Consider the following 12302-nt stretch of genomic DNA (forward strand, 5'->3'; position numbering starts at 1 on the left):
TATTTAGCTCATAACATTTTCCCTTTTAAGCTCCTTGTTTATTTCCTTTGTGAAGAGCCTATCGACCCGAAATACTCGGGGGGGGGAGGGATGAATTGAGGATTAAAAACTTTAGCTACTTTTTCAATTGTAATTGTATAATTAATTATTTAAAGTTTATTGATTAAACTTTAACTAATCTCCTATTTACTAAATGAATAGTTGATTCTACGTTTTTCCCCGCCTAACTATATTATCTTCTATTTGGGCTTTTAAGTTTGTGCATTTTACTAAGCACACTATGGGCCAAATTTGCAAACTCGAAAAATAAAATAAAAAATATAATATAAACTGGGTGAATCATAAATCATTGCTATAATTAAATTATCTCATTCCCTATATACTAAGAGAATAAAATTCTCCCTCCAAAAGCATCAAGTTAAATAAGGAAACGAAAAGACTTATTCATTACATTATTATCATTTCATCAAAATATAATCTTTTAATCAAATAATAATATTTTCATTAAAATCTAAATTATAATCTTTTAATTAAACTAAGATAAATTTGCTATAATTTTATAAACTATAAATTTCTAAATTTTTATTGTTGTTATTATTATTATATAGTAGAGAATGACGTAACACGGATATTATTAGTTTCGTAAAAAAATCATTATAATAAATTAAGAAAAATTATAAATTATAATCATTAGTTTTTTGGTAAAGAAAAAATAGATTTTTTTTCAGTTAATATACATTTTATAAGTTTAATCTTCTTGATTAGTTCATAGTTTAATTTTTTTTTCTCATATCAAAAAGTGAGGTGTATGACAAATTACTGATGAGTCAATTCAAAATATAAATAATAACTAAAAATAAAATATTTATATATACCGCACATGTGCGGGATCTACACTAGTTAACTAACTAACTAATATAAACGAACGAAAGAAGGAGACACACGGATTTTTGAAGTGGTTCAGTTTCACAAATCGAAACCTACGTCCACTATTCTCGATTAATTAATTTAGAACCTTTCTACAGATTACAAATTTACTAACCTAACTCGTACAACTAACCCTAGTTGTAACTCAAGTTAGTACCGTTAAATACTCGAGTGACTAACTTACGCTAATAAGAAAGCACTAATGATTCTACTAAAAATTCACGTTAATGAACGAGTAAGAAAATCAATTAAGCACTATTATCTTATATCAATAACGAAAGAACGAATGCACAAGTTTATAAACACACGACCTTTTTCGAAAATAGAAAAATGGTTTTCTGGTTTGAAACACACAGTTTTTGCTCTTAAAAATAAAATCAAATTATGCTTAAAGGTCTTACTTTTAAATGTTGCAAAGTGTAGAGTATTTATAGAACAAGAGGAAGCAAGGCGCTCGGTTTCATCGAAACCCTAGAGGCCGAATAATAGGATATGTAAATAGAATCATATCTTATTATTTTTATCCATAAAATCTTAGGAAAAGATATAAGTTGTTAATAGATTATCTTATCATATATTTACCTAATATTCTTTCCTTAAACCCTAGATATGCCGAATGAAGATAAGGAAAAATCATAACAACCTTCCTTATTTTATTTAAGCAATCTCTTAGAACAGATATAGGATAATCATAAGATAATCCAATCAAATATATACTTAATATATTTTCCTTAAATCTTAAGATAGCCGAAATATATGATATGTAAACAAATAATATCATATTATTTCTATCCTTAAAATCTTAATAAAAGATAGTGAATAACTAAAAGATAATTTTATCAATTATTCACCTATTATCTTTTCCTTAAATCTTAAGATATGATAAGATTTTCCATAATAAAAATATCTTTATCATATATAACCATATCATGCTAAATATAAAAGATATATTAAGATAATTCTAGAAAATAAAATCTTAACAATACTTAAATTATATTATTAGGTTTACACGAGATCCACATGGCTTATAGGTCTCGTTTTTCATGAAAACCCTAGCATGGCACTAGGTCAGATTTAGGGTTTCAGAGTGGATAGTATTAGAAACCCTAATTAGAAATATGACTCAATCCATAAGTTGATTCAACAAAATTACTAATTATAAGCTTTAAATAAAACCACACTCATTAGGGATATAATCTCACTTGCATAATAAATACCTTTTGCTAAAAATATTTAAAAGAACAAAAACATTTTTCAAAACAATTTAAAAACTATTTTTGTCGTGTATAATATAAACTTCACATCTCAATGTTATAGTAGAAGAACTATAACATTGAGCTCTTATATAAGTAATGTTATAGCTGTGAGGCTATAACTTTACCAATCTAAGAAGTGCATTCTTACGTTACCATTACAAGATAATCACCTACGCTATTCTAATCTTCTTAGGAGATCTTCGAGCGTAGGCTACTTCATCATCCAAGCTTGATCAATCTTTAAATGAGCTTTATCTTCTCATGAATGCTTGAATAATTCTTTCACCATCTTGTAATATCTTGATCCGTGAATGAGGGCTTGATCACAATATGTTCTTGTATACTTACATCAAAATTATTTAAGTTTTGCAAATAATAAGTTTATTCTGAAGAGACTAAACAAACAATTACGCGCAACGAGTATATATAATATAAAGTACTCTTGACATCATCAAAACATAAACATATATATCTATATGGTTCAACAAATTCCCCCTTTTTGATGATGGCAAGTCTCCTAAAATTGTGACTAAGTATATAGTTCCCCCTGAATATAATACCGTCATCTTTATAGATAAAGATCAACGCAAGATCAAACGATTATACACAAGACCAAAACTTTAAGAACTTTAAGAGATAATAGGTCTTGACAAGGAGCAAGCTTAGACAAATATTAAATCATGGTCATTTCTTCCCCCTCTTGACATCATCGAAAAGACGAGAACAGACATAAAACGACTAGAATTATATCAACCAAGGCAAGAAATATATATTAATCAAAGCATATATTATAGCATAAGAACGACTTCAACATAAGCAAGCCCTACATATAAAGTGTGTAATACAAACCAAGTTGAGTATAGATTTTGTAGCAGAGAAGGAAAATAGTCACTCACCTAATTGCGACCTACAGAAGCATGCATGCAATATAACATAATAGATATCTCTAGCTACCGTACATATACACTCCAACCAAGCGAGGTCCAAAACACATGCCAAGGACTTACATATAAATGTGAGAAGAGGTAATTGGGTAAGAAGGGGCAAAATAATTTGGATACGTGGAGGTAAAAGCCAAGCTAGCACCGATCACAACCAAAAGTAACCATATTCCACTTTCCAACCCAACATTAAAGATGATGCACCATGCCAAGTACGGCACACACTCACTCAAATCAACAAGTATTTCTCCTCAAGTAATATGGAAATGAATAAGAGATTTCTACTTTTCCATCTTCTATAATAACATTTTTCTCCCTTTTTTTTATATTTTTTTTTTCATTTCATTTTTTTTTTCAGTCCATCTTTTCTTCATTCCTTCCAATATTTATCACAAAATCAAAATTGACCACAACAAGACTTTCAAACTTACCACAAGACTATCTCGACAAGGGTAGGCCATATAGAGTGTAGTAGAATAAATAGGTTAAAACAAGACAAATTTGGCTAATGTGAGGTTAATAGGTAACGTAAAGGAAGGGTCGCCTCTCCACATGTGTCACCACCATAAAACGAGTGTATACAGGCGATAAGAGACAAATTTCATGCTTATGCAATTGATGTTACATGCCATGTAAGGAGTACTACTCACATCCTAAATGAAACCAATCATGAATGTCATTGGTTTATGAAACTCTAAACCTTAGAATATATATGTGATGAACAGAAGTTATGGTTTGTATACAATACAAAATATAATTGACTAGCAAACGGAATATTCTCATAAAATAATAAAATACTATATAAGAGTGTACTTGCAACGGAAAATATGAACATAGACATACAATCTCATCAAATCTACTCAGTCATACGGTTAGGAAATAATTATGATAGTTTAGGTGCCACTGATTAAACCAATTTCCAACCGTAAAGTCTCAAAACGTCCTCTAGCTAACGGCTTTGTCAAAATGTCTGCCCATTGTTTTCAGTACTACAAAATTCGAGTTTTATATTCCCTTTCTCAACATGGTCATGTATAAAATGATGTCTAATTTCAATGTGTTTGGTACGCGAGTGCTGCGCGGGATTTTCGGAAATAATAATAGCACTCGTGTTGTCGCATAAAATAGGAATACAACCTACGTTAACACCATAATCACATAATTGTTGCTCAAGCCATAATAATTCAGTACATACCAGTCCTGCGGCAATATATTAAACCATTGTTGAAAGGGCAATCAATTACGCTTCTTTGAACCCCATGTGATAATACAAGGTCCAACGAATGTGGCAACACCAGACGTACTTTTCTTGTCTAGTGAGCATCCTGCGTAATCAGCATCTGAATATCCGACAAGATCGAAATTGCATTCCATCGGATACCATAGATAAAGTTTGGCCGTGCCAATAAGATATCGTAAAATTCTTTTTACAACCGTCATATGCGATTCTTTAGGAGATGATTGATATCTCGCACAAACGTATACGCTAAACATGATATGTGGTCTACTTGCAGTTAAATATAGCAATAACCCAATCATCCCTCGGTAAGTTATTTCATCAACTCTCTTACCGTCTTCATCTAAAGTTAATTTCTTATCTGCGACCATTGGAGTAGACATAGCATGAGAATTTTCCATTCCGAATTTTCGAATTAATTTCTTAATATATTTTTGCTGATGAATTTTGATGCCTTCCTCAGTTTGTTGAATTTGCAGACCTAGGAATAATTTCAATTCTCCCATCATGCTCATCTCAAATTCGGAAGTCATCAACTCCGAATAATACTTGCACAGATTGCAGTTTGTTGATCCAAAAATAATATCGTTGACGTAGATTTGAACAACCAGAAGGTCAGAACTCTCGGATTTTAGGAATAGGGTTTTATCCACAGATCCTCTCTTAAATCCACTGTCAAGTAGAAATTTCGTTAATCTATCATACCATGCCCTTGGTGCCTGCTTCAAGCCATATAAGGCTTTGTCTAATTTAAAGACATGGCCTTCAAATTTACTGTCCTTAAATTCAGGAGGTTGTTCTATGAAGACTTCTTCCTTTAGATACCCATTTAGAAACACTGTCATGACATCCATTTGGAAGACTTTCATTCCTTTATGAGCTGCGAATGCTATCAGAAGTCTAATAGTTTCAAGACGAGCAATGGGTGCAAAAGTTTCGTCGTAATCTATTCCTTCTTGTTGATTATAACCTTGTACCACAAATCTTGCCTTATTTCCAACTATGACCCCAGCATCATCTAGTTTATTTCTAAAACCCATCTCGTTTTAATTACAGATCGAGCCTTGGGTCTAGGAACTAAGTGCCAAACTTTGTTCCGTTCGAATTATTGGAGTTCTTCTTGCATAGCTATAATCCAATCTGATTCTGCGAGAGCTTTCTTAATATTTGTTGGTTCGATCGTTGACAAAAATGAATAAAAAGAGCAAAAGTTATTCAAGGACCTTCGTGTTTGAACACCTCTCTGAAGGTTGCTAAGAATGTTATCCATTGGATGTGAATTTCTATATTTCCACTTTGTTGAAGTACTCGGTTCTTCATTATTTGAACTTGATCCAACTTCATTTGGCTCAGAATTTAAAGAAATTCCCCTTGAATCCAATCCAGGTGTTGTAGTAGAGTCGGGTATAACTTCGGACTCATTACCTTGATTTAGATTCAATGTTATAGTAACATCATCTATAACATTGGATTGGGAATCCTTATCTTCAGACAATATTATAGTATCATCAACTATAACTTTAGTTTTCTTATTTTTGTCTTTTGAAAAATTATCAAGCTCATCATTTATTCCTTCAATCTCATTTTCCTCAGTTTCCAATTCCGATGGATCATCTTTGGAAAGACGAAAATCAGGTTCATCCATGTCTTCTTCCTCCTCCTTTAAGGGCTTATCAAACACATTATCTTCATAAAAAATAACGTGAATACTTTCTTCAATGGAAAGTGTTCTTTTATTGAAAACCTTATAAGCCTTGCTATGATCCGAATAACCTATAAAAATAGCCTCATCACTTCTAGGGTCGAACTTACTTAACCTATTTTTACCATTGTTATGAACAAAACACTTACTCCCAAAACAACGAAGATGAGAGATATTAGGCTTACAACCTCTTAGAAGTTCAGAAGGGGTTTTCTTAAGGATAGGTCTTATCATAGCACGGTTATGAATATAACATGAAGTACTAATGGCTTCAGCCCAAAAATTACGAGGTAGACCACTACATAAGAGCATTGTATGAGCCATATCCTCTAGTGTTCTATTCATACGTTCAACCACACCGTTTTGTTGAGGAGTTGGTGGTGCAGAGAAGTTATGTCCTACACATTAACTCTACAATATTCAATAAAGGCTTGATTATCAAATTCGGTGCCATGATCCGTACGAATAGACACAAGGTTAGTCTTATATTTATTCTGAACAAGTTTCATAAGACAAACAAACTCATCAAAAGTCTCGTCTTTTGAATGAAGGAAGATTGGCCATACATACCTTGAGTAGTCATCTACGAGGACAAAGACATACCTGGATCCTCCTCTGCTCCTCACCTTCATGGAACCACAAAAGTCCATATGTATCAATTCCAAAGCTTGATTCATGCTTACCACTCTTTTAGGTTTAAATGATGATCTCACATGTTTGCATCGAGCACAAGTGTCACACATCTTATCTTGATCGAACCTGATTTTCGGTAGTCCTTCAACCAAGTCCCATCTCTTGAGTTTACTCAAAATTGGTGAGCTAATGTGACAAAAACGCTTGTGTCACAGACAAGGATCATCAAGTGTAACTTTCATGCACAAAAAAGAGATTGTAGACACAGTATTTAAATCTACCATATACACATTCCTTTTCCTATAGCTTTCAAGAATAATATTACTTGTACCTTCAATTATTATGCGACAAACATCTGTATGAAAAACGACCTTGTTACCTTTGTCGCATAGTTGAGATATGCTAAGTAGATTATGCTTGAGACCATCCACTAGATAAACATCACTGATTGCGTGTGATTTAGAAATTACAACTTTACCCATACCAATCACTTGCCCTTCTTATTATCCCCAAAAGTCACCTTTCCTCCATTGAAAGGTTTGAATGAAAGAAAAAAATTCTTATCTCCAGTCATGTGTCTTGAACATCCACTGTTAAGATACCATTGATTGTTTTCTTTCACCATCACCTGCAAAAGGATTAGAAACAGTTTTTAGGTACCCAAGCTAAGTTGGGTCCTTTATGGTTAGTTACCCTATATACTAAATCCTTTCGTACCCAAACTTGTCTAACAGTTGTGTTTCTAAACTTTGGGTAGTTTTGTTTAGGAGGAGTTCTAGGTCTAGGGGATTCCCTGGGTCTCACATATCTGGTCTCCTTGTGTTTAGGTTTACTTTGTTTGGGTTGACAAGGAGTTTGTGAAATGCTAGGCTTTTTGGTGTAATCAAAAGCCATGTCGTAGAACCAACGAATTTATTATTCCTCTCTTCGTTAGGTTCATCTATGGGGGATTCATCATCCTCTACTGTTGTGTCAACCGTTTTAGCAAAATCGGTATTTTTTCGTATATCATTGTAGATACCTCATTTATGCACCTTCCGCAAACCACTCGGTGATGATTGGGCCGCATGTTTGGTACACGGAACGATTTATGACAGTTCGTAAGTTTATCGTCAAGTGATCGCTCAAACACTTGTGTCTACCTCATAATCGTCATCTACGCGCCGATACGGTGGTTTTGACAGTAATTAGAGTACATTTGGAGTCCGGGCCAAAAACCGTCTTCATTTCTAATAACCGTTTAAAATGCCGAGTCAGAATGTTCTGGAATGTTCCGGATATTTCTATTCCATATTTTCCAATCTTTTAATCTTTGGTAAAATATATCCCACAAATTATTAAGGAAACAAGATTAATCCGCTATTCCATAATAGAAACACGGAAATCCTTCTTCCGCAGGAGGAAACCACTGAGGAAAAGACGCAGCAGGTGCTGCGCCTCTTCCAAGAGACGCAGTGCCTGTTATGCCTCTTCCTCAGCCCTTTTCTGCGTATTTTTCGTATCTTTTTGAGATTCACTTCCAAAGTTTCTCCGAAAACCCTATTTCCTCCGTGTGATTAGTATAAATAGAGGCCTTCGATCTCACATATTTCTGACGCAAGTGTCCGCCCTTCTCTTCTCCCTTTGCATTCTAGACCACGTTCTTACTTTTTGGCGTCTACGTGCTTGAACATTCGACCACGTAAGCTCGGATTTTTCTGAGTACCAGCCTCGTTTTGCATGACCGACCGACCAATTTGACCAACTCCACAATTAATCAACTTTAATCAACTTTATTCGTTTTCCTCCTAAAGGGCACTTTCGTCGTACATTCGAGTCGGACATCACTAAACGTTAACTTAGTTCATCTCGTTTCGTCAAACATGTAAGTCTGAGGGTGTAAATCCTTCTTTTATTATTGTTTTTTATTTATTGTAATCACAATTGTAAGATTTATGTCGAAAACACACTTAAAACCGATTTGTAAAACCTTGTTTTAAACCCTTTTTTACGGATTATCAGAAGACAACCGTCGAGAAAGGACGCAGCAACTGATGCGCCTCTTCGAAGGGATGCAGCACCTGATGCGCCTCTTCGTGAGGCTGCCGCAGTTCCTGCTTCCTTTCTTCTTCCTTCGTCTTTTGTTCATCCTATTGTTTTTGTTTCGTTTTCAATTGTTCATTATTCATTAGCACGACAATTTAAGTATGATAATTTTAACCTGTAATTCATTAATCATTCATCATTAGTAGTCAATTCATCTTTTAAAATCCCGAATTAAATTCCTTATAATCCATATTTGCGGGTTTTCGTCATTCAAATCAATCCGGGTTTTTAGAGGTTCCATTCATCGATATTGAGTCTCTGGAATTCATCATTGGTATATTTGCATCTGTTTTTTTATCGTCACCATCATTAGTTTGTCATTAATAACTTGTTTAACCTAATTAATTCAATTAATTCGATTAATTTGTATTTGTAATTAACCTATTAATCTTGAAATTAATTCGTCCTAATTAATTTTATCCATGTTTTACTGTTTTTATGACCTCATTCACATGTAAATAATCTGTTAATCACTTTCATCCGAGTCAATTGTTCATAATCGAGTATTAAAGTCACCAACGAATATTAACGATTTGCGATTCCGGCTTCACAGCCAGAACTGAGCCAAGGAATAGACGCAGCGACTGCTGCGCCTCTTCCAAGGGACGCAGCTCTGTTGCGCCTGTTCCTGGTTGAGTTCTATCCCTGAACTTCCGTTTTTGCCTCGACCTAGTTTATTAATTATGTATTTAATTAACTATTAATCGTATTATCACTCTTAATCTGTCCGTATATTTATTTATTCTTTCTTTTCTTAAATCATCCGTTTTAAATGTATTTTCGACATAAATCAATAAATCCGATGTAATTATTGTATTTTCATAATTGTATTTATTTATTGTATTCCTTTTATTATTGCTTGTATGTTTTCACATGTAATAAATCTAAATTCCGATTCGACCTAATTGTATGCTAAATTAATTGTTCATCGACTTAGTCTAATTCTCACATGTTAGGATTAAAACGTTGGATGTTGCATTGCATGCATATAATCAACAATATATCGAGTATAGATAATTTCCCTAATCATTAGTAGAGGTCGCTATCGAGGCGGGCGGGACTAGGTGTTCGATCAAAAGAGCTTCCTAATACGTACCCTCACCATTTACTCCAGATCTCTGTGAACATCCGTGTTCATTGGCATCCGCGAGAGTCATTCTAGACATAGAATGCTAAGGGTAACGAGTGCTTAGTGTTCACGTCACTACTTTGTGTCTTGACATGGAACAAGGTATTCGAACGGTTTCCAATTTTCCACAATAAATTGGTGGCGACTCCACAAATGCACAAGAGAAAAGCTTGCTTTGCTTTTCGCCCCCGTGGGCCCGCGTCCACAGTTTCGCGACTCCGCTGGGGATAATACACTTACGTGTAGCCAAGGGTGAAACTTGAACAAGATTAGGGAATAATTTGTACAAGACAATTGTCGGTTTTCATAACTCGGTCTTCCTAGATCGTTTATTCGGCCTTCCTAGGCCCAACCCAACCCATTCGACCACTCGTCCCGTCTAAACGGTCCTAATTCTTATTTGGGCCTAAGGATGGATAGCGATTGACGTCATCCATACCATGGTACTTACTCTTGTTTGTATCAAGGACTTTCACTACTTGAGGAAATGGACTAGGAATCGGCCTTACTCTTGTTTGGTACGAGCCTCTCCACAGACCCCGGGTTTGATTGTTCAGTATGGCAACCCACCCTTTAAGCCAAAACCCTTCTAAATGCACTCAGCATCCCTTTATAATGCCTGTATAAATGTTTGTACCATATGTGATCACCATTTCTAAACGCAACCATGACGATTTTTTGTAAAATCAAAATCCCTTTTAAAATGTAAAAATTTCGAAACATGGCCAAATCTAGCGCAAAATCAGTCGAAACTCTGTCCAATTGTGGAGTCAAAATTCGGGCCTCAAAGCCCATTTCAAAACCTCACTTCGAGTCCACTCCTACAACTACACTACAGTTGACTAGGACCAACATTTTCAAACTTTGTCATTTCTTGAAAACTCACTTGACACAAGTGGCACACTCCCACTTCACAAGTCAAAACATTTTTTCGAGTAAGTGTGCTAGAATGGTCGATCGTGTTTTGATTCGTCGTCGATCTCTTATTCAGTTTCCAAGATGCCTGAAACAAGCGACGTGAGCAACAACCAACCCCAGAATGGTAATGATCAAATTCTAGCCGCACTAGCTCGCCTCCAAGTCACTCAAGACCAAGTGTATGATCGCTTCGACACAATCGAGGGCCGGATATATGCCGTGGAAACGAGGATGCCTCCTCAAGAAAGCAAAGTATCTAATGAATTCGTGAATAACTTTGGAGATAAAAATCCTTTCAAAGAAGCACATGAGGTTAACCCTCCCGTAGGCATGACTGCAGCTGAGAAACGACTCCAATATTTGGAGGAACAACTGATGTATCTCAAAGGGGATGATATCTATAGAGAGAATAATCGCAAATATGAGGCCGTGAGTTCCAAGTTGCCAACCAACTTCAACATGACGGATATCCCTAAATTCAAGGGGCATGAAAACCCTTTGAACCTTATCCGTGCTTTCAAGGATTACATATCTATCAAAGGCATTAAACCCGAGATGTTCTTAAGGATCTTTCCTTCATCTCTTGACACCATCCCAAGATAATGGTTCTATTCTCTAGAGCACAAGAAGATTGCTACCTGGGACGATGCCGCAATTGAGTTTGCCAAGCAATATGCGGATAATGCCGAAATCCAAGTCAACAAGCGCACTTTAGAGGTTCTCACCCAAAATAACAAAGAAGGTTTCACCGACTTCCTAAGTAGGTGGAGGAAGACTAGTACTCAACTTGTTGAACGTCCGGATGATGCTACCCTCGTGGAGAAATTCGTGGACAATCTAAAGCCCATCTATGCAAGTCATTTGAGGTTCCAAAACATTAAGACCTTCAAAGACTTAACTTTACTAGGAACAAGGATCGAGGATGACATCCGTAAAGGGCTCTTGTCCAAAACGGTAGGTCGTGGATATTAAGGCTCAACAAGTCGTTCTTACGGCTCTACTAGCAAGACCGATGAAGTTAACCTTCTCGAGCCATCTAAGAAGAGTACCCCGCCAAGAAAATTCACAAATATTGGGGACACATACTCCAATGCTCTAAAGAGCCTGATGAAACAAGGTAAACTTCAACCCATAGGCCCTACGCCCGAACCAGAAAAGAAATTCAAGTTCTGGGACGAGAATTCATATTGCGAATATCATAGGGGTAAGGGTCATGATACAGAAAAGTGATACAAACTGAAAAATGTACTTCAAGATATGATTGAAGACGGTCGCCTACCAATACCGCCTGGAGGCAAACCTAACAATACTCAGAATCCTCTTGGAGTTCTGATGATTACAAGTGACGAATCTACCTTAGATTACTCACATCTTATCTTCCCAAAAGAGGAAGTAATTAACGGGATATGGACAGATAGCGAGGAAGATGTCTACCTCCAGGATATTCCCTTAATCAAAAGCGCCGAAAGCATCA

The sequence above is a fragment of the Silene latifolia genome, chromosome 2, assembly GCF_048544455.1.
Source record: "Silene latifolia isolate original U9 population chromosome 2, ASM4854445v1, whole genome shotgun sequence".
NCBI classification, from domain to species: domain Eukaryota; kingdom Viridiplantae; phylum Streptophyta; class Magnoliopsida; order Caryophyllales; family Caryophyllaceae; genus Silene; species Silene latifolia.